Source organism: Oncorhynchus tshawytscha, unplaced genomic scaffold (genome assembly GCF_018296145.1).
Source record: "Oncorhynchus tshawytscha isolate Ot180627B unplaced genomic scaffold, Otsh_v2.0 Un_contig_3078_pilon_pilon, whole genome shotgun sequence".
NCBI classification, from domain to species: Eukaryota; Metazoa; Chordata; class Actinopteri; order Salmoniformes; family Salmonidae; genus Oncorhynchus; species Oncorhynchus tshawytscha.
In genome coordinates this window covers 30,001-45,000 of record NW_024608940.1, presented here as the reverse complement: position 1 = coordinate 45,000, position 15,000 = coordinate 30,001, and the positions used below count along the sequence as shown (strand labels likewise).

Sequence of the window (15,000 nt, the reverse complement as noted above, 5' to 3'; positions counted from 1 at the left end):
TGTGGTATTACGGTGCTATCCTGATACTACAGTGTGTGGTATTACGGTGCTATCCTGATACTACAGTGTGTGGTATTACGGTGCTATCCTGATACTACAGTGTGTGGTATTACGGTGCTATCCTGATACTACAGTGTGTGTGGTATTACGGTGCTATCCTGATACTACAGTGTGTGGTATTACGGTGCTATCCTGATACTACAGTGTGTGGTATTACGGTGCTATCCTGATACTACAGTGTGTGTGTATTACGGTGCTATCCTGATACTACAGTGTGTGCTATCCTGGTATTACGGTGCTATCCTGATACTACAGTGTGTGTGTATTACAGTGCTATCCTGATACTACAGTGTGTGGTATTACGGTGCTATCCTGATACTACAGTGTGTGCTATCCTGATACTACAGTGTGTGGGTATTACGGTGCTATCCTGATACTACAGTGTGTGTGGTATTACGGTGCTATCCTGATACTACAGTGTGTGGTATTACGGTGCTATCCTGATACTACAGTGTGTGGTATTACGGTGCTATCCTGATACTACAGTGTGTGGTATTACGGTGCTATCCTGATACTACAGTGTGTGGTATTACGGTGCTATCCTGATACTACAGTGTGTGGTATTACGGTGCTATCCTGATACTACAGTGTGCTATCCTGATACTACAGTGTGTGGTATACGGTGCTATCCTGATACTGCTACAGTGTGTGGTATTACGGTGCTATCCTGATACTACAGTGTGTGGTATTACGGTGCTATCCTGATACTACAGTGTGTGGTATTACGGTGCTATCCTGATACTACAGTGTGTGTGGTATTACGGTGCTATCCTGATACTACAGTGTGTGTGGTATTACGGTGCTATCCTGATACTACAGTGTGTGGTATTACGGTGCTATCCTGATACTACAGTGTGTGTGGTATTACGGTGCTATCCTGATACTACAGTGTGTGGTATTACGGTGCTATCCTGATACTACAGTGTGTGGTATTACGGTGCTATCCTGATACTACAGTGTGTGGTATTACGGTGCTATCCTGATACTACAGTGTGTGGTATTACGGTGCTATCCTGATACTACAGTGTGTGGTATTACGGCTGTGTGTGGTATATCCTGATACTACAGTGTGTGGTATTACGGTGCTATCCTGATACTACAGTGTGTGTGTATTATCCTGATACTACAGTGTGCTATCCTGATACTACAGTGTGTGGTATTACGGTGCTATCCTGATACTACAGTGTGTGGTGCTATCCTGATACTACAGTGTGTGGTATTACTGCTATCCTGATACTACAGTGTGTGTGTGCTATCCTGATACTACAGTATTACGGTGCTATCCTGATACTACAGTGTGTGGTATTACGGTGCTATCCTGATACTACAGTGTGTGGTATTACGGTGCTATCCTGATACTACAGTGTGTGGTATTACGGTGCTATCCTGATACTACAGTGTGCTATCCTGATACTACAGTGTGTGGTGGTATTACTACAGTGTGCTATCCTGATACTACAGTGTGTGGTATTACGGTGCTATCCTGATACTACAGTGTGTGTGGTATCCTGATACTACAGTGTGCTATCCTGATACTACAGTGTGTGGTATTACGGTGCTATCCTGATACTACAGTGTGTGGTATTACGGTGCTATCCTGATACTACAGTGTGTGGTATTACGGTGCTATCCTGATACCAGTGATACTGCATCCTGATACTACAGTGTGTGGTATTACGGTGCTATCCTGATACTACAGTGTGTGTGTATTACGGTGCTATCCTGATACTACAGTGTGTGGTATTACGGTGCTATCCTGATACTACAGTGTGTGGTATTACGGTGCTATCCTGATACTACAGTGTGTGGTATTACGGTGCTATCCTGATACTACAGTGTGTGTGGTATTACGGTGCTATCCTGATACTACAGTGTGTGGTATTACGGTGCTATCCTGATACTACAGTGTGTGTGGTATTACGGTGCTATCCTGATACTACAGTGTGTGGTATTACGGTGCTATCCTGATACTACAGTGTGTGTGTATTACGGTGCTATCCTGATACTACAGTGTGCTATCCTGATACTACAGTGTGTGTGGTATTACGGTGCTATCCTGATACTACAGTGTGTGTGGTATTACGGTGCTATCCTGATACTACAGTGTGTGTGCTATCCTGATACTACAGTGCTATCCTGATACTACAGTGTGTGGTATTACGGTGCTATCCTGATACTACAGTGTGTGTGTATTACGGTGCTATCCTGATACTACAGTGTGTGGTATTACGTGCTATCCTGATACTACAGTGTGTGGTATTACGGTGCTATCCTGATACTACAGTGTGTGTGGTATTACGGTGCTATCCTGATACTACAGTGTGTGGTATTACGGTGCTATCCTGATACTACAGTGTGTGGTATTGATACTACAGTGTGCTATCCTCCTGATACTACAGTGTGTGGTATTACGGTGCTATCCTGATACTACAGTGTGTGGTATTACGGTGCTATCCTGATACTACAGTGTGTGTGGTATTACGGTGCTATCCTGATACTACAGTGTGTGGTATTACGGTGCTATCCTGATACTACAGTGTGTGGTATTACGGTGCTATCCTGATACTACAGTGTGTGGTATTACGGTGCTATCCTGATACTACAGTGTGTGTGTATTACGGTGCTATCCTGATACTACAGTGTGTGGTATTACGGTGCTATCCTGATACTACAGTGTGTGGTATTACGGTGCTATCCTGATACTACAGTGTGTGGTATTACGGTGCTATCCTGATACTACAGTGTGTGTGTATTACGGTGCTATCCTGATACTACAGTGTGTGGTATTACGGTGCTATCCTGATACTACAGTGTGTGGTATTACGGTGCTATCCTGATACTACAGTGTGTGGTATTACGGTGCTATCCTGATACTATGTGTGGTATTACCTGATACTACAGTGTGTGGTATTACGGTGCTATCCTGATACTACAGTGTGTGGTATTACGGTGCTATCCTGATACTACAGTGTGTGGTATTACGGTGCTATCCTGATACTACAGTGTGTGTGGTATTACGGTGCTATCCTGATACTACAGTGTGTGTGGTATTACGGTGCTATCCTGATACTACAGTGTGTGGTATTACGGTGCTATCCTGATACTACAGTGTGTGGTATTACGGTGCTATCCTGATACTACAGTGTGTGGTATTACGGTGCTATCCTGATACTACAGTGTGTGGTATTACGGTGCTATCCTGATACTACAGTGTGTGTGGTATTACGGTGCTATCCTGATACTACAGTGTGTGGTATTACGGTGCTATCCTGATACTACAGTGTGTGTGGTATTACGGTGCTATCCTGATACTACAGTGTGTGGTATTACGGTGCTATCCTGATACTACAGTGTGTGATACTACAGTGTGTGGTATTACGGTGCTATCCTGATACTACAGTGTGTGGTATTACGGTGCTATCCTGATACTACAGTGTGTGTGTATTACGGTGCTATCCTGATACTACAGTGTGTGGTATTACGGTGCTATCCTGATACTACAGTGTGTGTGGTATGCTATCCTGATACTACAGTATCCTGATACTACAGTGTGTGGTATTACGGTGCTATCCTGATACTACAGTGTGTGGTGTGGTACGGCTATCCTGATACTGTGTGGTATTACGGTGCTATCCTGATACTACAGTGTGTGGTATTACGGTGCTATCCTGATACTACAGTGTGTGGTATTACGGTGCTATCCTGATACTACAGTGTGTGGTATTACGGTGCTATCCTGATACTACAGTGTGTGGTATTACGGTGCTATCCTGATACTACAGTGTGTGGTATTACGGTGCTATCCTGATACTACAGTGTGTGGTATTACGGTGCTATCCTGATACTACAGTGTGTGGTATTACGTGCTATCCTGATACTACAGTGTGTGGTATTACGGTGCGGTGCTATCCTGATACTACAGTGTGTGGTATTACGGTGCTATCCTGATACTACAGTGTGTGGTATTACGGTGCTATCCTGATACTACAGTGTGTGGTATTACGGTGCTATCCTGATACTACAGTGTGTGGTATTACGGTGCTATCCTGATACTACAGTGTGTGGTATTACGGTGCTATCCTGATACTACAGTGTATCCTGATACTACAGTGTGTGGTATTACGGTGCTATCCTGATACTACAGTGTGTTGTGGTATTACGGTGCTATCCTGATACTACAGTGTGTGTGGTATTACGGTGCTATCCTGATACTACAGTGTGTGGTATTACAGTCCTGATACTACAGTGTGTGGTATTACCCTGATACTACAGTGTGTGTGGTATTGATACGGTGCTATCCTGATACTACAGTGTGTGGTATTACGGTGCTATCCTGATACTACAGTGTGTGGTATTACGGTGCTATCCTGATACTACAGTGTGTGTATTACGGTGCTATCCTGATACTACAGTGTGTGTGTATTACGGTGCTATCCTGATACTACAGTGTGTGGTATTACGGTGCTATCCTGATACTACAGTGTGTGGTATTACGGTGCTATCCTGATACTACAGTGTGTGGTATTACGGTGCTATCCTGATACTACAGTGTGTGGTATTACGGTGCTATCCTGATACTACAGTGTGTGGTATTACGGTGCTATCCTGATACTACAGTGTGTGGTATTACGGTGCTATCCTGATACTACAGTGTGTGGTATTACGGTGCTATCCTGATACTACAGTGTGTGGTATTACGGTGCTATCCTGATACTACAGTGTGTGGTATTACGGTGCTATCCTGATACTACAGTGTGTGGTATTACGGTGCTATCCTGATACTACAGTGTGTGGTATTACGGTGCTATCCTGATACTACAGTGTGTGGTATTACGGTGCTATCCTGATACTACAGTGTGTGGTATTACGGTGCTATCCTGATACTACAGTGTGTGGTATTACGGTGCTATCCTGATACTACAGTGTGTGTATTACGGTGCTATCCTGATACTGATACAGTGTGTGGTATTACGGTGCTATCCTGATACTACAGTGTGTGGTATTACGGTGCTATCCTGATACTACAGTGTGTGGTGGTATTACGGTGCTATCCTGATACTACAGTGTGTGTGGTATTACGGTGCTATCCTGATACTACAGTGTGTGGTATTACGGTGCTATCCTGATACTACAGTGTGTGGTATTACGGTGCTATCCTGATACTACAGTGTGTGTGGTATTACGGTGCTATCCTGATACTACAGTGTGTGGTATTACGGTGCTATCCTGATACTACAGTGTGTGTGGTATTACGGTGCTATCCTGATACTACAGTGTGTGGTATTACGGTGCTATCCTGATACTACAGTGTGTGTGGTATTACGGTGCTATCCTGATACTACAGTGTGTGGTATTACGGTGCTATCCTGATACTACAGTGTGTGGTATTACGGTGCTATCCTGATACTACAGTGTGTGTGGTATTACGGTGCTATCCTGATACTACAGTGTGTGGTATTACGGTGCTATCCTGATACTACAGTGTGTGTGTATTACGGTGCTATCCTGATACTACAGTGTGTGTGGTATTACGGTGCTATCCTGATACTACAGTGTGTGGTATTACGGTGCTATCCTGATACTACAGTGTGTGGTATTACGGTGCTATCCTGATACTACAGTGTGTGTGGTATTACGGTGCTATCCTGATACTACAGTGTGTGGTATTACGGTGCTATCCTGATACTACAGTGTGTGGTATTACGGTGCTATCCTGATACTACAGTGTATCCTGATACTACAGTGTATTGGTATTACGGTGCTATCCTGATACTACAGTGTGTGGTATTACGGTGCTATCCTGATACTACAGTGTGTGGTATTACGGTGCTATCCTGATACTACAGTGTGTGTGGTATTACGGTGCTATCCTGATACTACAGTGTGTGGTATTACGGTGCTATCCTGATACTACAGTGTGTGGTATTACGGTGCTATCCTGATACTACAGTGTGTGTGGTATTACGGTGCTATCCTGATACTACAGTGTGTTATTACGGTGGTATTACGGTGCTATCCTGATACTACAGTGTGTGTGGTATTACGGTGCTATCCTGATACTACAGTGTGTGGTATTACGGTGCTATCCTGATACTACAGTGTGTGGTATTACGGTGCTATCCTGATACTACAGTGTGTGGTATTACGGTGCTATCCTGATACTACAGTGTGTTGTGGTATTACGGTGCTATCCTGATACTACAGTGTGTGGTATTACGGTGCTATCCTGATACTACAGTGTGTGTGGATATACAGTGTGTGTGGTATTACGGTGCTATCCTGATACTACAGTGTGTGTGTATTACGGTGCTATCCTGATACTACAGTGTGTGGTATTACGGTGCTATCCTGATACTACAGTGTGTGGTATTACGGTGCTATCCTGATACTACAGTGTGTGGTGGTATTACGGTGCTATCCTGATACTACAGTGTGTGTGTATTACGGTGCTATTACGGTGCTATCCTGATACTACAGTGTGTGGTATTACTGCTATCCTGATACTACAGTGTGTGGTATTACGGTGCTATCCTGATACTACAGTGTGTGGTATTACGGTGCTATCCTGATACTACAGTGTGTGGTATTACGGTGCTATCCTGATACTACAGTGTGTGTGTATTACGGTGCTATCCTGATACTACAGTGTGTGTGGTATTACGGTGCTATCCTGATACTACAGTGTGTGGTATTACGGTGCTATCCTGATACTACAGTGTGTGATACTACAGTATTACGGTGCTATCCTGATACTACAGTGTGTGGTATTACGGTGCTATCCTGATACTACAGTGTGTGGTATTACTATCCTGATACTACAGTGTGTGGTATTACGGTGCTATCCTGATACTACAGTGTGTGGTATTACGGTGCTATCCTGATACTACAGTGTGTGGTATTGATACTACAGTGTGTGTGGTATTACGGTGCTATCCTGATACTACAGTGTGTGTGGTATTACGGTGCTATCCTGATACTACAGTGTGTGGTATTACGGTGCTATCCTGATACTACAGTGTGTGGTATTACGGTGCTATCCTGATACTACAGTGTGTGGTATTACGGTGCTATCCTGATACTACAGTGTGTGGTATTACGGTGCTATCCTGATACTACAGTGTGCTATCCTGATACTACAGTGTGTGTATTACGGTGGTATTACGGTGCTATCCTGATACTACAGTGTGTGGTATTACGGTGCTATCCTGATACTACAGTGTGTGGTATTACGGTGCTATCCTGATACTACAGTGTGTGGTATTACGTGCTATCCTGATACTACAGTGTGTGGTATTACGGTGCTATCCTGATACTACAGTGTGTGTGGTATTACGGTGCTATTACGGTGCTATCCTGATACTACAGTGTGTGGTATTACGGTGCTATCCTGATACTACAGTGTGTGGTATTACGGTGCTATCCTGATACTACAGTGTGTGGTATTACGGTGCTATCCTGATACTACAGTGTGTGGTATTACGGTGCTATCCTGATACTACAGTGTGTGGTATTACGGTGCTATCCTGATACTACAGTGTGTGTGGTATTACGGTGCTATCCTGATACTACAGTGTGTGTGTATTACGGTGCTATCCTGATACTACAGTGTGTGGTATTACGGTGCTATCCTGATACTACAGTGTGTGGTATTACGGTGCTATCCTGATACTACAGTGTGTGTGTATTACGGTGCTATCCTGATACTACAGTGTGTGGTATTACGGTGCTATCCTGATACTACAGTGTGTGGTATTACGGTGCTATCCTGATACTACAGTGTGTGGTATTACGGTGCTATCCTGATACTACAGTGTGTGGTATTACGTATCCTGATACTACAGTGTGTGGTATTACTATCCTGATACTACAGTGTGTGGTATTACGGTGCTATCCTGATACTACAGTGTGTGGTATTACGGTGCTATCCTGATACTACAGATACTACAGTGTGTGGTATTACGGTGCTATCCTGATACTACAGTGTGTGGTATTACGGTGCTATCCTGATACTACAGTGTGTGGTATTACGGTGCTATCCTGATACTACAGTGTGTGGTATTACGGTGCTATCCTGATACTACAGTGTGTGGTATTACGGTGCTATCCTGATACTACAGTGTGTGGTATTACGTGCTATCCTGATACTACAGTGTGCTATCCTGATACTACAGTGTGTGTGGATTACGGTGCTATCCTGATACTACAGTGTGCTTATGCTATCCTGATACTACAGTGTGTGTATTACGGTGCTATCCTGATACTACAGTGTGTGGTATTACGGTGCTATCCTGATACTACAGTGTGTGGTATTACGGTGCTATCCTGATACTACAGTGTGTGTGGTATTATACGGTGCTATCCTGATACTACAGTGTGTGGTATTACGGTGCTATCCTGATACTACAGTGTGTATTACGGCTATCCTGATATTACAGTGTGCTATCCTGATACTACAGTGTGTGGTATTACGGTGCTATCCTGATACTACAGTGTGTGTGGTATTACGGTGCTATCCTGATACTACAGTGTGTGTGGTATTACGGTGCTATCCTGATACTACAGTGTGTGGTATTACGGTGCTATCCTGATACTACAGTGTGTGGTATTACGGTGCTATCCTGATACTACAGTGTGTGTGTATGTGCTATCCTGATACTACAGTGTGTATTACGGTGCTATCCTGATACTACAGTGTGTGGTATTACGGTGCTATCCTGATACTACAGTGTGTGGTATTACGGTGCTATCCTGATACTACAGTGTGTGTGGTATTACGGTGCTATCCTGATACTACAGTGTGTGGTATTACGGTGCTATCCTGATACTACAGTGTGTGCTATCCTGATACTACAGTGTGTGGTATTACGGTGCTATCCTGATACTACAGTGTGTGTGTGGTATTACGGTGCTATCCTGATACTACAGTGTGTGGTATTACGGTGCTATCCTGATACTACAGTGTGTGGTATTACGGTGCTATCCTGATACTACAGTGTGTGGTATTACGGTGCTATCCTGATACTACAGTGTGTGGTATTACGGTGCTATCCTGATACTACAGTGTGTGGGTATTACGGTGCTATCCTGATACTACAGTGTGTGGTATTACGGTGCTATCCTGATACTACAGTGTGTGGTATTACGGTGCTATCCTGATACTACAGTGTGTGGTATTACGGTGCTATCCTGATACTACAGTGTGTGGTATTACGGTGCTATCCTGATACTACAGTGTGTGGTATTACGGTGCTATCCTGATACTACAGTGTGTGGTATTACAGTGTGTGTGGTATTACGGTGCTATCCTGATACTACAGTGTGTGGTATTACGGTGCTATCCTGATACTACAGTGTGTGGTATTACGGTGCTATCCTGATACTACAGTGTGTGGTATTACGGTGCTATCCTGATACTACAGTGTGATACTACAGTGTATTACGGTGCTATCCTGATACTACAGTGTGTGGTATTACGGTGCTATCCTGATACTACAGTGTGTGGTATTACGGTGCTATCCTGATACTACAGTGTGTGGTATTACGGTGCTATCCTGATACTACAGTGTGTGGTATTACGGTGCTATCCTGATACTACAGTGTGTGGTATTACGGTGCTATCCTGATACTACAGTGTGTGTGCTATCCTGATACTACAGTGTGTGGTATTGATACGGTGCTATCCTGATACTACAGTGTGTGGTATTACGGTGCTATCCTGATACTACAGTGTGTGGTATTACGGTGCTATCCTGATACTACAGTGTGTGTGGTATTACGGTGCTATCCTGATACTACAGTGTGTGGTATTACGGTGCTATCCTGATACTACAGTGTGTGTGGTATTACGGTGCTATCCTGATACTACAGTGTGTGGTATTACGGTGCTATCCTGATACTACAGTGTGTGGTATTACGGTGCTATCCTGATACTACAGTGTGTTGTGGTATTACGGTGCTATCCTGATACTACAGTGTGTGTGTGTGTGTGTGTGTTGTGGTATTACGGTGCTATCCTGATACTACAGTGTGTGGTATTACGGTGCTATCCTGATACTACAGTGTGTGGTATTACGGTGCTATCCTGATACTACAGTGTGTGGTATTGATACTACAGTGTGCTATCCCTGATACTACAGTGTGTGGTGGTATCCTGATACTACAGTGTGCTGCTATCCTGATACTACAGTGTGTGGTATTACGGTGCTATCCTGATACTACAGTGTGTGGTATTACGGTGCTATCCTGATACTACAGTGTGTGGTATTACGGTACTACAGCTATCCTGATACTACAGTGTGTGGTATTACAGTGCTATCCTGATACTACAGTGTGTGGTATTACGGTGCTATCCTGATACTACAGTGTGTGTAAGTGGTATTACGGTGCTATCCTGATACTACAGTGTGTGGTATTACGGTGCTATCCTGATACTATCCTGATACAGTGTGTGGTATTACGGTGCTATCCTGATACTACAGTGTGTGGTATTACGGTGCTATCCTGATACTACAGTGTGTGGTATTACGGTGCTATCCTGATACTACAGTGTGTGTGGTATTACGGTGCTATCCTGATACTACAGTGTGTGGTATTACGGTGCTATCCTGATACTACAGTGTGTGTGTATTACGGTGCTATCCTGATACTACAGTGTGTGGTATTACGGTGCTATCCTGATACTACAGTGTGTTGTGGTATTACAGTGCTGTCCAGATACTACACTGTGTGTGTGTGTGTGTGTGTTGTGGTATTACGGTGCTATCCTGATACTACAGTGTGTTGTGGTATTACGGTGCTATCCTGATACTACAGTGTGTTGTGGTATTACGGTGCTATCCTGATACTACAGTGTGTGTGTGTGTGTGTGTGTTGTGGTATTACGGTGCTATCCTGATACTACAGTGTGTTGTGGTATTACGGTGCTGTCCTGAAACTACAGTGTGTTGTGGTATTACGGTGAGAGGGGCCTGATACTCAAGTGTTGTGGTAACTGGCCAATCCTGATACAGTTGTCCCTGGTAGACTAACAGGTATCCCTATGAGACTAACAGGTATCCCTAGTGTGTTGTGAATAACCTGATATCCCTAGGAGACTAACAGATATCCCTAGGAGACTAACAGGTATCCCTAGGAGAATAACAGATATCCCTAGGAGACTAACAGATATCCCTAGGAGACTGACAGATATCCCTAGGAGACTGACAGATATCCCTAGGAGACTGACAGATATCCCTAGGAGACTGACAGATATCCCTAGGAGACTGACAGATATCCCTAGGAGACTGACAGATATCCCTAGGAGACTGACAGATATCCCTAGGAGACTGACAGATATCCCTAGGAGACAGACAGATTTCCCTAGGAGACTAACAGGTATCCCTAGGAGAATAACAGATATCCCTAGGAGACTAACAGATATCCCTAGGAGAATAACATATATCCCTAGGAGAATAACAGGTATCCCTAGGAGACTAACAGAAATCCCTAGGAGACTGACAGATATCCCTAGGAGACTAACAGATATCCCTAGGAGAATAACAGATATCCCTAGGAGAATAACAGATATCCCTAGGAAACTGACAGAAATCCCTAGGAAACTAACAGATATCCCTAGGAGACTAACAGATATCCCTAGGAGAATAACAGGTATCCCTAGGAGACTGACAGAAATCCCTAGGAAACTAACAGATATCCCTAGGAGACTGACAGAGATCCCCATATAAAAAATATACATTTATTTGCATATATACATATATACGATTTTGCAGGTTTTCCTACTTACAAAGCATGTAGAGGTCTGTAATTTTTTATCATAAGTACACTTCAACTGTGAGAGACGGAATCTAAAACAAAAATCCAGAAAATCACATTGTATGATTTTTAAGTAATTAATTTGCATGTTATTGCATGACATAAGTATTTGATACATCAGAAAAGCAGAACTTAATATTTGGTATAAAAACCTTTGTTTGCAATTACAGAGATCATACGTTTCCTGTAGTTCTTGACCAGGTTTGCACACACTGCAGCAGGGATTTTGGTCCACTCCTCCATACAGACCTTCTCCAGATCCTTCAGGTTTCGGGGCTGTCGCTGGGCAATACGGACTTTCAGCTCCCTCCAAAGATGTTCTATTGGGTTCAGGTCTGGAGACTGGCTAGGCCACTCGAGGACCTTGAGATGCTTCTTACGGAGCCACTCCTTAGTTGCCCTGGCTGTGTGTTTCGGGTCTTTGTCATGCTGGAAGACCCAGCCACAACCCATCTTCAATGCTCTTACTGAGGGAAGGAGGTTGTTGGCCAAGATCTCGCGATCTCGGCCCCATCTATCCTCCCCTCAATACGGTGCAGTCGTCCTGTCCCCCTGCAGAAAAGCATCCCCAAAGAATAATGTTCATGTCCATGCTTCACGGTTGGGATGGTGTTCTTGGGGTTGTACTCATCCTTCTTCTTCCTCCAAACACGGCGAATGGAGTTTATACCAAAAGCTCTATTTTTGTCTCATCAGACCACATGACCTTCTCCCATTCCTCCTCTGGATCATCCAGATGGTCATTGGCAAACTTCAGAAGGGCCTGGACATGCGCTGGCTTGAGCAGAGGACCTTGCGTGCGCTGCAGGATTTTAATCCATGATGGCGTAGTGTGTTACAAATGGTTTTCTTTGAGACTGTGGTCTCAGCTCTCTTCAGGTCATTGACCAGGTCCTGCTGTGTAGTTCTGGGCTGATCCCTCACTTTCCTCGTGATCATTGATGCCCCACGAGGTGAGATCTTGCATGGAGCCCCGGACCGAGGGTGATTGACCGTCATCTTGAACTTCTTCCATTTTCTAATAATTGCGCCAACAGTTGTTGCCTTCTCACCAAGCTGCTTGCCTGTTGTCCTGTAGCCCATCCCAGCCTTGTGCAGGTCTACAATTTATCCCTGATGTCCTTACACAGCTCTCTGGTCTTGGCCATTGTGGAGAGGTTGGGGTCTGTTGATTGACTGTGTGGACAGGTGTCTTTTATACAGGTAACGAGTTCAAACAGGTGCAGTTAATACAGGTAATGAGTGGAGAACAGGAGGGCTTCTTAAAGAAAAACTAACAGGTCTGTGAGAGCTGAAATTCTTACTGGTTGGTAGGTGATCATATACTTATGTCATGCAATAAAATGCAAATTAATTACTTAAAAATCATACAATATGATTCTATGGATTTTTGTTTTAGATTCCGTCTCTCACAGTTGAAGTGTACCTATGATAATAATGACAGACCTCTACATGCTTTGTAAGTAGGAAAACCTGCAAATCGCCAGTGTATCAAATACTTGTTCTCCTCACTGTAGATATTTGCTTCACTTTTTTTTGGGTTATTACAGGATTCCATATGTGTTATTTCATAGTACTGATGTCTTCACTATTATTCTACTGGTCTGATTCAGAGTAGCAGTGTTAGTCTAGGATCAGGTATGGTATTCAGAGAGGTTAACGTTGGTCTGGACAGGCTGGTCTGATTCAGAGAGGTTAATGTTGGTCTGGACAGGCTGGTCTGATTCAGAGAGGTTAACGTTGGTCTGGACAGGCTGGTCTGATTCAGAGAGGTTAACGTTGGTCTGGACAGGCTGGTCTGATTCAGAGAGGTTAACGTTGGTCTGGACAGGCTGGTCTGATTCAGAGAGGTTAACGTTGGTCTGGACAGGCTGGTCTGATTCAGAGAGGTTAACGTTGGTCTGGACAGGCTGGTCTGATTCAGAGAGATTAACGTTGGTCTGGACAGGCTGGTCTGATTCAGAGAGGTTAACGTTGGTCTGGACAGGCTGGTCTGATTCAGAGAGGTTAACGTTGGTCTGGACAGGCTGGTCTGATTCAGAGAGGTTAACGTTGGTCTGGACAGGCTGGTCTGATTCAGAGAGGTTAACGTTGGTCTGGACAGGCTGGTCTGATTCAGAGAGGTTAACGTTGGTCTGGACAGGCTGGTCTGATTCAGAGAGGTTAACGTTGGTCTGGACAGGCTGGTCTGATTCAGAGAGGTTAACGTTGGTCTGGACAGGCTGGTCTGATTCAGAGAGATTAACGTTGGTCTGGACAGGCTGGTCTGATTCAGAGAGATTAACGTTGGTCTGGACAGGCTGGTCTGATTCAGAGTAGCAGTGTTGAAATACGATCATAATTAAATGTAGTGAGGGGAACCAACCAATCAGAGAGGAGCCTGATGGTCACATGTTAGACTAAATGTAGTGAGAGGGGAAGCTGATCCGAGATCCTAAATAATCCCTCCTACTCTGGGGACTCTCTGATACAGTCCCTGATCCTAGACCTGCGGTTAGAGCCAACGGAGAGGAGCGGTTGGAGAGTTAATGACGACGACACACCAGACAGAGGGAGGTTGTTCTGACAGGGAACCGCACATTCCCGGGGAAGAGAATGGATGTGACACCATCCCACACCCTCATCCATTCCCCTCTTCTGGTCACATGTTAGAACCCGAACCAACCAATCAGAGAGGGGGCTGATGGTCACATGTTAGAACCCGAACCAACCAATCAGAGAGGGGCCTGATGGTCACATGTTAGAACCCGAACCAACCAATCAGAGAGGGGCCTGATGGTCACATGTTAGACACGAAAACACGACAATCAGACGGCCTGATTGCGACGTCATGTTAGCCCTGAGCCAATCAGAGGAAGGCCTGATTGTGACGTCATGACCAGGTCATGGGGTTACCTCTGACCCTGCCTGAGGTCGCCGGCACGTTGTCATGGTTACGGGGTCGAAGTCGCTTGGCGTCGCGACACGACTCAAACACAAACATGCGCTCGTGACACGACGCAGGCCTGTCTGAGGGGGAGAACAGGACAGAACAGAGACAGGAGTGGGTATGGGGTACACACACACACAGAGAGCGTGAGAGACAGAGAGAGAGAGAGACAGAGAGAGTGAGAGAGTGAGAGAGAGAGA

General features: G+C 44.5%; 1 pseudogene; it reads right to left on the bottom strand.

The window, feature by feature from the left end:
• The window catches only part of LOC121844011, a 50,188-nt pseudogene that overhangs the window by 12,857 nt on the left and 22,331 nt on the right, over positions 1-15,000 (bottom strand).